Genomic DNA, 13962 nt, shown 5'->3' on the forward strand with positions numbered 1-13962 from the left:
GGAGCGTAACATTTGTTTTGCATCATATATTCGAGAAGGGAGCACATTATCTTCCGACAACATATCCTTCAGAAGTGCAAGAAAGTCGGTGAAACTCTTATCAGTCCATCCATCAAACAGATTTCAACTTATACAACTTTGACACTGCTGTCAATCTTGTGAATTTAGTACAACCATCATATAATGGTTTCTCAGCATCACTTATCAACCGCTGAAACATCCCAGAAAAACCCCGAAGATCCTCTTCGACAATGTTTGTCATTTCCTCGAAACAATTGTCTTCATATGCATTTGTGTAGTTGTCTTTCATACGCATCTCATCATCACAATCCATAACATCTCTTGCCTCACCATGTCTTATCCAACATGTGTAACTTTGATCAATATCGTGACACACTAAATGAACTTTTAAATCATTTGGAGTAATTTGGTTTGAGTAACAAAATCTTAAGCAAGGATATACAATTCGATTAGTGTTTTCAGCATTCTCAATTGCAAACCTAACAAATGATTTCACTCCTTCTTCATACTCATTCATCAATTGATTGGCACTCATCCATTTTCGATCCATATTCTATTAAGAAAAAAAATAATGAGCATAAATCCCTAAAGCTTGGAGTTAAGCTCACCAGGCAGAGCAAATGCATTATTATGTGATTAAAAATGAGGGAACCCTAACTCATAATGTAAGCTAAATGAGTCAGAACTTGGAAACCCCAACTCAATACAAGCTAAATGAGTGAAATCACTTTCACTCATTTATAAGGAAAATATTTATAACTTAATACAAGCTAAATATAATGTAATTAAAAGGGCAAATAACTATATGAAAAACTCACTTTCAATTCAGTTTTGAATGCGTGAATGATGATTTAGAGGTTAAACGAGTGAAGGATTTTCGAAATCGGTGCTGAATGATGTTCGTGTAAAATGAGTGAATGATTTTCGGTGTTGAATGAGTGAATGATTTTGAGGTTAAATGATTTTCGAGGTCGATTTTAAGAATAAATGTGTTTTGGTACTAAGTAAATGAATGTTGGGATTGTTGATGAATGTGTGAGAATGCGGGAACATTTTAATTTTTTAGGGTCTGTTAGTATCTTCAACAGCACATAATTACGATGTCGCTGTCAATGATACAAAATCAACAACGCGTAGTGAAGAGGGTGTTGTCAATGATACCTAATCAAGAACACAACCTTAAGGAAATGATGTGTAAGAACTCCCCATTCAAATATAAAGCATGTAAGTGTTATTCAATGCAATCTTAAGGAAACGTTGTGGAAGATATAATAATCTTTTTACTAATTAAAATGGGAATGTTGTAAGGTGCAGGTGTGCATATCCTTGACGGTTGAAGGAATAGTGCCAGCATTATTAGCTAGTCGTTGCCACTCAGCTTCCTTCGCCTTCATTGATTGCTCAAATACGTTGAACCATTGCATGAGGCCATCTAGTTGATTTTGAACCTGGCTCATTTGGGCTTTGGTTGCACGCTTTGGATGGGGTAAAAATGTGTGATCGCTAACCCCAAATCCTACACCTCGGATACGACCAGGGTACATAGGCAGTCCTAGTGCCTTGTCAAGTATTATGCGACTATCCGGGTTTGCCTACTTTTCCTTTAGGGCAACCTGACAAATCGAGAAAAAATATAATGTTAATTAATCACATTTTGATAAATAAAGTATGGAAATTAAGTATAATAAAAAATGAGCACTTATAACACGTCTTGCCGCTTCTTGAACTTCCTCATTGACGATGACACCATCCTTGTTCTTACGGGCATCCACCCATAGAACATTGAGTTATACTCCATGTGGAGTCATAAGTGTATTGCTTTTGTTCTCCAACTAACAACACATAACCAATAATAATGTAATTAGATATATATGCATACAAAACATAACCAATAATGTACTTACAAATTAACAATACTTACAAATTTTTCCTTGATTCCTCTATACCCCGCTAGAGAAGCTCGGTATGGATATAAAGGCTTGGTTGCCCACTTGCGGTTTTCATTACTTAATATCTGAAACAATAAACAACATTAATATCAACAAACATATATATATGTATATACAAAAGCATATATATAAAAGTCAATACAAAGAATATGATTTTACCAAAAAAGGCTCATCTTGTGTGTGCAGAGTGACAAAAGTTTTCCAATCCTCTTCATCAACGATATTTACATATTTAGTTGGAGGTGTTAGGTTGACATTTCCATCAGCATCTCTGAGTAATTTTCCGGCATCGGTTCGGAATTGTCGGAGAGCCTTGTCAGCCGATTTAAGAATATAATCCTTATGCTCCTCACCAGCATCAAAAGTTGAGTGAAATAAAAACACATATACATTATATATTGCATGAAAACAAATGCATATACGTACGTTGCATGAAAACTTAACACATATATGTACATTGCATGAAAATGTAACACATACGTATGTTGCATTAAAAAGTAACACATACTATGTTGCATGAAAACGTAACACATACCTACATTGCATGAAAACACAAAAACTGAAAAATAAACTTACTGTTATTTCATTCCAAATAAGCTCCTTCATGGTATTCCCTACATCACTCCATTTCTTGAATGTTAGCTTCAGATTCTGCCTAACAACAACACCAATGTAGCTTACCAATGCGTTGCCACCCTTCGAGTTTAATGGTTGGACTTTAGAGTTCCATTGATCTTCTATCTTCACATCCTTACTTCTTGACCGAATGAAATTCTTCAAGGAAGTCATTCCACGTGGAGGTCTTTTTGGAGCAACGATTTGCTTGTCTTGTAGAGTTGGTGTAGCTTCGTCACCACTGTGAGAACCATGATCGCCACTTTGGGAAGCCATTGATGAAGTTTTTTGAGGTTTATGATAGTATGAAGGTTTGCTGAGAGTATGGGGATTTCTTTTCGATTAAGTTTGAGAGCGTAGAGGGATCGATTCATGTTTTAGATATTTAAATTGTATTACCAATTTAACGGCGCATATTAACAGTAGCGTTGTTGAATAGACATCTTCAATAGCACATACTAAAAGTAGCATTGTTGTATTGACATCTTCAACAGAGCATTTTAAGGATTGCGCTGTTGTTGTGTATCCAACTGTTCACTACTTATTTTCATTAACACATCTTCAACAACACATGTTAACAGTAGTGCTATTGTATTGACATCTTCAACAATGCATATTAGCACATACTAAAAGTAGCATTGTTGTATTGACATCTTCAACAGAGCATGTTAAGGATTGCGCTGTTGTTGTGTATCCAACTGTTCACTACTTATTTTCATTAACACATCTTCAACAACACATGTTAACAGTAGTGCTATTGTATTGACATCTTCAACAATGCATATTAGCGTTGTTGAATGGAACCTAATTGACAATGCAATATTAATTATGTGTTGTTAAACTGAACTTATTTTCCAATTTAACAGCCTGTTCGTAGTTATGTGATGTTAAATTAACATTTTACATAACTGGAAAATATTTATACAACATGAATTAATGTTAATTAAGATGAAGTTTCCATGAAGTAGATTACTATATAATCGTGTTTACTAATACAAAACTGGAAAAATATTAAACATTACATTTTGTTTTTGTATTTATTAAGTATTGTTAATTTTTTTATTGTGTTTAATTTATTAATAATGAACAACAAAAGTATTAAAGAAAATAATCATCCAAATAATTAACAAAAAATAGAAATTAACATCCAAAATAATTGTTTTATTATTCATTTAGAGAGACAAAATACATTATAATTAACTAAATGATTTGGTACATGCGAATATAATAAATTAAATGATTTGGTAGATCAAGAATACAATGAAAAAGAAACAAATCTTCTCCATAATTTATTTTCTCAACTCCTCTACACATCTTCATCTCACGCAAATCTTGTATAACAACCACTTCCCTTCTGAAATCTGAGACTGTTTTGAAAATTGAAAGAGCTCAATAAATTAAACTCAATACTTTACAAATTAATCTTGTCCACAATTTTTTCTTCGATTCCTCTACACAAATCTTGTATAACAGTTCATTGATTTCCTTTTAAAATCTGGGTTCTTTTGCCATGAAGGAAATCAATGAACTTAATGGGTAATTGCATCAACTCTACAAGGAACCAACGAAGGTGATACATCGATAGAAGTCTGGAACTATAGAAGAAGTGAAAAAAGGTTGAAGAATTGTGAATAGTGGACGGAGAATAATCGAATAAGGGTAGAAGAATTGTGAATGGTGTAGCCTAGAAAATTTGAAATTCCTACTTCCCTAAAACGACGTAGTTTAGGGTTGTTTTTTAGAAAACAATATATGTATAAACCGGTTGATTTACTCGAATTTTAACCGATTCACCAGTTTTGACAAAATCCGTTTGGTTTTTACCGGTTTTGATACTTAGCCAGAATAACAACCATGCCGTACTAGTTAGAGGTCTGATTCACTGGTTTTCCGGTTCAACCGGCTAATAGGAAATGGTTTTTACATTATGGTATGTTAATGAGACGGGAAATAAGTATTTTAACAATCAAAAATCAAAATTATAAAAGGTAAATAATTAAGTTAATTTATTTGTTTGGCATGTGTTCCATTGAAATAATAAATGCCCTAAAAATATTCAATTTGGATTAAAATTGGAAATCGTTAAGGTGAGTTAATAGGTAACTGGGAATTTGCATTTATAGTTACTATCAAATTAAAAAAAAACGCTAAAGCTGAGATTAAGAAAGATAGACGAAATAATGAACGCATTAAACTAGAATTTATAACTTTTTATTTTATTTTGTATCAAGTTCTAGATATTGTTTCAAATGAATAATTTCAAAAACCTTCTGTAGGATCATCCAATGAATGATTTCAAAAACATATTTAGTTTTAATGTACTGAAATCGTGTATGCTCAAGTTAAGGATGGATGATTCTCATTTTTAAATTTTATTTATCTTTTACGCTTTGTGAGAGTCTCATCCTAGGTCGACCTAACCTAGACTCGAACTAGGCAATCATCTTAGGACGTCTAAACATAAAAAGACTTTCCTAATTCTAGATAACCTTGAATAGTCTTCGGCTTGTTGTTTGATAAGTTGAGTCAATCTTCAAGCTTTACTAAATTCGTTGCCTTCATCAAAACTTTGTTTTAGATCGCACTTGCTAACTTTGACTCCTCTTGCAATATCATTAATCCCTTTCAGGGTGCATGACAGCCCCTCCCAACAAGTGTCACTCACAGGAGTCGAACTCTTGAACTTTTGATCATCATAGAGATCTAGCGATACCTTACATTAAGAAAAGAAGTTGTATATAATAAAGTTAAGTTAAACAAAATAAAAAATTAATAAAAGTAATAGAGAACAGTTTTACTAGACATAATTAGGCAACATTTTCAAAACTATGGTCCAATATAATGAGTAGACAACAGTTTTAAAATTATGATCTTAAAGTACAACAAGCCACGGTTTTGAGAGCAATTATGATAACAATATAAAAATCTGCAGTCCAATATAATGAAAATGCAACGATTTTAAAACTATAATCTTAAAATACAATATGCCACAATATTAGAACTATTATACAAAAATATCCAAAATCATGATCTATTACAATGAATAGGCAATGATTATTAAATTGTTGCGTATTGTACTTTAAGACCATAGTTTTAAAATATTGAAGGTGGAGGCATTACTGTAGGCCAAAAATGTAGAGGTAAAGTCATGGTCGAAGGGAAGAGTCCTTACCCAAAAATTTTGGAACTACTCACTCGTGATATAAATAAATAGACAAATACTTTTATTGAAGAATAAAAGAAATAGTACATAAATCCTATTATCTAATAGTGAATATAACTCGTGTTTTGCTCACTCAAATTGTGTTGTTGTGAATTGGCTTCCTTCTTTGTGCAACCCTCTATTTATAGATGATGAGAAATAAGACTCTAACATTCTAATTTCAATTCTAAATCTTCATATTAATAAAAAAATCCATTCTTTGCAATTATATTTTCATGGGTTGCTTTAAAATAAGAGGTTTTTTATTTGTGTGGGGAAATTAAATCAAATTTTAAATCTCCACAATATCTACCTAATCAGATTAGATAAAATATGGATTCTTCTCTTGTTGATATTTACCCTTGATCATACCAGAATATCTATCAAATCACGTTTATCTAAAATATGATCTTTTCTTAACTTTTAACTCTTTTTTATTAAATTTGCATAAAATAATGAACAGAAGATTCGTGAAGATATTTGTAATAACATAACCACAATTGATCACTTGTTTATGTTACTAAGGATTTAATTGAAATTTATGATTTATTTTCTTTTCAACAACTAAATTAAGGTATGTTAAAATTAAGTACGGGTGACTAATATATAAAGATTTAAAAGGTCATAAATTAAATCACATAAGTGGGACGGAACCCTATGCTGTGCCAGATTGGCTCCCAAGCCATAACCTAGTTTGACAATTTTGTTAAGCAGTAATCTTAATAATTTTAATGAGAGTAATCTCACGAAACAAATCTAATTGCTCTTGATATTAAAACCCTATGGGGTATTATACTAAGTCAAAAATTTGATTCGTACAATGTGTAATACTTATTGTGAGGATAATCACACACTCAGAAATAGATCAGTTCATTACCTTTAAAGTGTGTGGATACATTTAATTATATAAAAGGGACTATTGATTGCACTTAGTGTTAAATAGTTAAACAGAGTATCTTAAGAAGTTATATATAATAGTTGTGTCATGTAGGGGAATGGTTCATTTTTTGGTGGATTTCATAGGCGGAACTAAACACTAGGATATAATTTAGTTCAATTCTATTAACTAGGTAACATCACAAAAATTTTCCAATTAAATTACAAATAGGTATATTTGTATATTAATTTTAATAGTCAATTCCTAATTATTTGGATTAAATCTTTAACAAAGTTACTCCTTTAAAATTATGGAGATATGTTAGGTGACTATTCTTTTATTATTATCTTATCTTATCTTTTTTAGCTATTGATAAAACTAAATATTTATTATTTGGATAAAAATAACATTAGAATTTAATCTAGTTTGTAACTATAAAGTTATGACCCTAAAGCAATTAGAAAAAAGCTGATCTCTACAAGTGTTGGTTATGACAATAGATAGAAGGAAGGAAACTGATGAGTTCTATCGTGTGTTCTCTTGCAAACCAAATTATAAAGCTTTTGTACTGTTTTGATGTGTTTTTCACTATGGCTTAAGGTGATAGAAAATTCACTTTCTACCTTTCATGAATAATCGTAAATTGGGGTACCATTGTTTTGTAAATCTTTAAAATTTTCAAGTGTATCTCTTGTTTAATGTCACCATCCTTACATGGATCTGAACATTGACGTCTCGAAATTCAAATCTTCTTCCTTTTTTTCTTTTCCAAACAGTGGGTGTTGGCAAATCTATCAAATCTTTATACAAGATTTTATGCATGCGGCAAATCTTGAACCCCCTCTCTCTTAGCAAAGCAACCTAGGCTGTTTACGAAATGTAGTTTCATTAATTAAGGGGTGAGTTTTGTTTATGTCATTCATTATTATACTTTTGGGCTCATTTAATGTCGAATCATTTTTAGCATCATAACCCCTTTTCTTTTGTTCCTTCTTATCTTTTGCCTAAGTGAGATGAGTTGGTAGGATAATTAACCATCCTCTTTCACAATTTTCTTCACCAGTGTCATGCGTTTAAGTGAGTTTAGTTAACATTTTTTTTTACTTAATGATAGTACGAACAAGCTATTATAAACTGAGTTGACTTAAGCGATTGTTATCAAATATAAATTGTTAGTGTATATTAATTTGGTTGCTAATTATAGATGTAGAATATAATTTAATTAGCTGTCTCCTTTTTGTTGGTATGTGTATGAGAAAAGATTTGAACGTTAAAGGAGACGATGAAAGAACTAGTTTATTTGCTAGACAAGGAACATACGTAAACCCAAGTGAGGGAGAATCATTAGACATATTGGTATTAGAGTGTAGCATTGGGGTCTTTAATGATACTCACTAGTTGGAGAGTCCTTAGACTAAAGTGATTAATGAGTGGTCAATTGTCTCAATTGTTATGAATTTTGTCATTCAATCATTTTAGTCATTAATATAAAAATATTTGTATCTTAACTGAAATTAGTGTTGTGATAACCGGATCGGACAGTCCGACCAGTTTACCACTAACGGGACTTGAAAACAACTCTGATTTATAGTCTTAACCGAGTGAGGGGTTGGACCACTTTGAACTGGAAAAATTTCGCTCCAACCGTATTAAACCCGGTTGAACCGCAATAACTCAAGAAGTGAACCAGACAGTTCACTTAAAATTTAAAGAAAACAGAACACTACTCTAATGTTTTGCTTTACTCCAGACCAAAAAAAGACAGAAAAATGTAATTTCAGTATAATTATTAATTTATAAAATTTTGGATTTTTCATATAACTATATATTTATAGACAAAAATGATAAATTATATATGAAATCATCCGGTCTGACCGGAGAGTTTAACTATTTAAACTAGTTAAACCTAATATGAGACATCTTCCCGTTTGATGTCCAGCTGATGTTTCACAACATTGACTGAAATAATTGTATATTTTATAATGATGGTTTACTTATATGACTTTATAGTATTGTTAGACTATTATCTTTAATAATGAATATCTATGTTTGACTTATCATAGTGATCATAATTAATTGCTCATTTGAATGATAGTTATTTGGAGTTGCTTGAGTGCATACGACTAAACACTCATTTCAAATTGTATTGATATTTGGGGAATTTTCATTTATTTTGATCATCAAGTTATGTCTTGAGCTCGCCCTAAGGATATGGCATGATTAAAGATATTGCATTAGGGCTGAGACCACTAATTTAGGTGATGTTGTTGGAATTTGAAATAGAGAAAATATTGATAAAAAGACTTAGTGGACTTTGGTTAGTGTGCATAGATTATCACATTTTTAGTTGGATTTGAAGAAAATGGAAAGATACGATGATAGAAATATCATTACGGATTTGGATAGAGGCAGTAATGATGGTGATTCGTCAAGAAGCCTTGAGGGATTTCTTAGGTGGGATAGTCCAGTGACATCCGGTCTTATAAACTACATGACTAGGATAGTCCTACATGCAAACTTGAAAGTGCAAAGTGTCAAAATGTTGCACTATTAAATTGCCTATGTTTTGAAGAAGACATGGATTTATTGAAAGCTTGAAGATGACTCAACAAATCAACATGTCATTGACTTAAGGATCTCATATCTAGACTAGGTTCTTACAAGAGTCACTTTTAGAGTCATAGATGTGTGTCCTAGATATTGGGTCTAGGTTAGGTAAACCTAGGTGCAATTCACATAAGTCTTAAAAATAATCAAATTATTTACATAAGACATGTCATCTAGATTATTATATGTTCATGCATTAATCATACATGTTATTTGTGCATCTTAGGCATAATATATTGGTAAAACATGTATAGTTGATAAGCATAACATATAGGTAGTTTACCATTTTACTATTTAGCTGAAAAATGTGACACTTAATTGATTAAGGAATGAGTTAATCGATTAGCGTGAATTTGGTTTTAACAGATAACTGAATACCTGAAAACAATTATTCTCAACAAATCGTTAATCGATTAAAACGACACTTTATCGATTAACTGTGTCTTATAAAAGATTTCAATATAAACCGTGTTTTAGGTATTTCATCAAGAGATCATTCATTCATTTTTAGAATTGTTAGAAGACTGAAACAACAGAAATTAATATCCGCACTACACCACATCTTAAAGAAATTTAAAATTTATTAATAAATTTTGTCTCCGTCGAGAAGGGAGAAGCAACAGAAGCTAATGTCTACACCGCATCTCATCTCAAAGAAGTATAAAAATAGTAAAACATTATCCCTAAAGAAGGGCGAAACAACAGAAACTAACATCTATACTATATCTCATCTTAAATAGATTTAAAATATATTATAAATTTTGTCCCTTTCAAGAAGGGTGATTGGGGCTTAAAAGAGGTATTTCCTAGGCTTTATGCTTTTGTTTTGAATAAGAGGCAATTGTGGATTATTGTGGTGCATGGGTCAATGATGTATGGTCTTGGGAGGTTAAATGGCGTCGGAGTTTGTTTGATAGAGAAGATATATTGGTTAGGAACTTGTATGGTCTTATTAGCCTCATTCCTACAAGAAGAATATTGCGAATATGTGGAGATGAAGCTTAGCTGCATCGAAAAAGTATGTTGTGAGATCCACTTATTTCATTCAAGTGGACCAAAGTCTCTCGCCTCTAGGTAACTTTGTGATAAAATGTTGGATTAACTTTGTGCCTTCAAAAATATCTTGCTTTGTTTGGAAGCTCATAATGTTGAAGATATCAAATGTGTCATTTGTGTGAATCATGATGATGTCGAGCATCTATTTCTCTTCAATGACTTTGCTGCTTCTGTTTAGAATGACTTTTACTCTTGGCTTTAGGTTACTTATCTAGTACCATCTTCATTATTAGATTGATTATTTTAACTAGGGCTGGAAATGAGTCGAACCAGAGCTCAGCTCGGTTCAACTCGAAACCCGACTCGAGTTCGACAAGAGTTATTATTTTAGCTCGAATTCGGCTCAGTTAAAGTTCGCAAACTGTTCGGTTCAGTTCAAATTGTTCATTTGGACAACTCAAATAATTAATTAAATTTTGAAAAAAATACTTCAAATTCTTTTTATATATAAATATAGTCTTGTTTATATAAAATAACAATAAATATAAAAAATAAAATATGGGTCATAATAAACTTAAAAATTAGTTTAAAATATAAATATAATATATATATATATATCGAGTTAGTTCATGAACCAAACGAGTCGAACTATATCCAACTCAAGTTCGACTCGTTTATTTAACGAGCTCAATTTTCAGCTCAAGTTCAGTTCATTTGGTTCATGAGCCAAGTTTATCGAGTTAAATAACAAATCGATTTTTGAACGAATACCGAGTTGGTTCGATTCATTTCCAGCCCTAATTTTAAAACATGTAGGTGATGGCAACCACTTCTTTAGTCGAATGGAAATGAAGATGTGACATGAGTTATAGGCTCGTTATCAAATTTCTATTAAAATAATCATTTCAAAAAGTAATTTTAAAAATTATTTAATTTTTTAGTCAAGATCTTTAAATTTTAATATATCGCTAAATATTTGTTTGACCTAATTTATGTAATTAATGTAGATAATAAATTAATGAGCATTTATTTGGGTGGATGGGTAATTTCCAAAACACATAATAAAATGATAAATAAAACATAAGTTTAAAAAAAAAGAAATTAAAAAGGGTAATGAAATCTCTATCTATACTATAAATAAAGTTAAAACATGACTTAATTATCACTATTGTATAATTTATACATTTTTATTTTATCCTTCAAGTTTTTTAATTTCTACAAAAAAACATAAAATCATTCATAACTACCTCAATCACATTAATTATAAGTTTTATATCTATACTATTAATAAAGGAAAAACACAAAATAATCATCCATCATGGTTAATTTGTGTTTTCCTATTTTGCCTTCAATATCTTTTTATTTCTACCAAAAAACCATATAATATTATTTTCTTATTTTATCCTTATTATCTTCTTATTTTAAAAGTGTATTTAAAAAGTTGAATATTAGACCAATTGAATAAATTCATCCGTAAATTTAGCGCAAAAAATTATATTTGAATTTATAAAATACAAACTATACATTACAAACGATAGGAAAGCAGGTTAACAGACACGATAGTGCATGTCAACATGCTAGTTCTAATAAAGACAAAAAAATATAATATAAAATATGTACAATATGAAAAACATTCTAATTCTACAAAATAAAATGTATAAAAATTAACTACTTAATACCTTAAAATAATATTGTTAGTTGAGACACAAACGTCTATCGCACATCAATTACAATAATAGGACATATATATATATATATATATATATATATATATATATATATATATATATATATATATATATATATATATATATATATATATATATATATATATATATATATATATATATATATATATATATATATGTCCTATTATTGTAATTGATGTGCGATAGACGTTTGTGTCTCAACTAACAATATTATTTTAAGGTATTAAGTAGTTAATTTTTATACATTTTATTTTGTAGAATTAGAATGTTTTTCATATTGTACATATTTTATATTATATTTTTTTGTCTTTATTAGAACTAGCATGTTGACATGCACTATCGTGTCTGTTAACCTGCTTTCCTATCGTTTGTAATGTATAGTTTGTATTTTATAAATTCAAATATAATTTTTTGCGCTAAATTTACGGATGAATTTATTCAATTGGTCTAATATTCAACTTTTTAAATACACTTTTAAAATAAGAAGATAATAAGGATAAAATAAGAAAATAATATTATATGGTTTTTTGGTAGAAATAAAAAGATATTGAAGGCAAAATAGGAAAACACAAATTAACCATGATGGATGATTATTTTGTGTTTTTCCTTTATTAATAGTATAGATATAAAACTTATAATTAATGTGATTGAGGTAGTTATGAATGATTTTATGTTTTTTTGTAGAAATTAAAAAACTTGAAGGATAAAATAAAAATGTATAAATTATACAATAGTGATAATTAAGTCATGTTTTAACTTTATTTATAGTATAGATAGAGATTTCATTACCCTTTTTAATTTCTTTTTTTTTAAACTTATGTTTTATTTATCATTTTATTATGTGTTTTGGAAATTACCCATCCACCCAAATAAATGCTCATTAATTTATTATCTACATTAATTACATAAATTAGGTCAAACAAATATTTAGCGATATATTAAAATTTAAAGATCTTGACTAAAAAATTAAATAATTTTTAAAATTACTTTTTGAAATGATTATTTTAATAGAAATTTGATAACGAGCCTATAACTCATGTCACATCTTCATTTCCATTCGACTAAAGAAGTGGTTGCCATCACCTACATGTTTTAAAATTAGGGCTGGAAATGAATCGAACCAACTCGGTATTCGTTCAAAAATCGATTTGTTATTTAACTCGATAAACTTGGCTCATGAACCAAATGAACTGAACTTGAGCTGAAAATTGAGCTCGTTAAATAAACGAGTCGAACTTGAGTTGGATATAGTTCGACTCGTTTGGTTCATGAACTAACTCGATATATATATATATATTATATTTATATTTTAAACTAATTTTTAAGTTTATTATGACCCATATTTTATTTTTTATATTTATTGTTATTTTATATAAACAAGACTATATTTATATATAAAAAGAATTTGAAGTATTTTTTTCAAAATTTAATTAATTATTTGAGTTGTCCAAATGAACAATTTGAACTGAACCGAACAGTTTGCGAACTTTAACTGAGCCGAATTCGAGCTAAAATAATAACTCTTGTCGAACTCGAGTCGGGTTTCGAGTTGAACCGAGCTGAGCTCTGGTTCGACTCATTTCCAGCCCTAGTTAAAATAATCAATCTAATAATGAAGATGGTACTAGATAAGTAACCTAAAGCCAAGAGTAAAAGTCATTCTAAACAGAAGCAGCAAAGTCATTGAAGAGAAATAGATGCTCGACATCATCATGATTCACACAAATGACACATTTGATATCTTCAACATTATGAGCTTCCAAACAAAGCAAGATATTTTTGAAGGCACAAAGTTAATCCAACATTTTATCACAAAGTTACCTAGAGGCGAGAGACTTTGGTCCACTTGAATGAAATAAGTGGATCTCACAACATACTTTTTCGATGCAGCTAAGCTTCTATGTGGATGAGGTAGAGGAAAGGATGAGAGGGAGAATGAGAATGAGGATAGGATGAAGATGAGGATAGGATGAGGATGAGGACGAG

The sequence above is a fragment of the Lupinus angustifolius genome, chromosome LG04 (assembly GCF_001865875.1).
Source record: "Lupinus angustifolius cultivar Tanjil chromosome LG04, LupAngTanjil_v1.0, whole genome shotgun sequence".
NCBI classification, from domain to species: domain Eukaryota; kingdom Viridiplantae; phylum Streptophyta; class Magnoliopsida; order Fabales; family Fabaceae; genus Lupinus; species Lupinus angustifolius.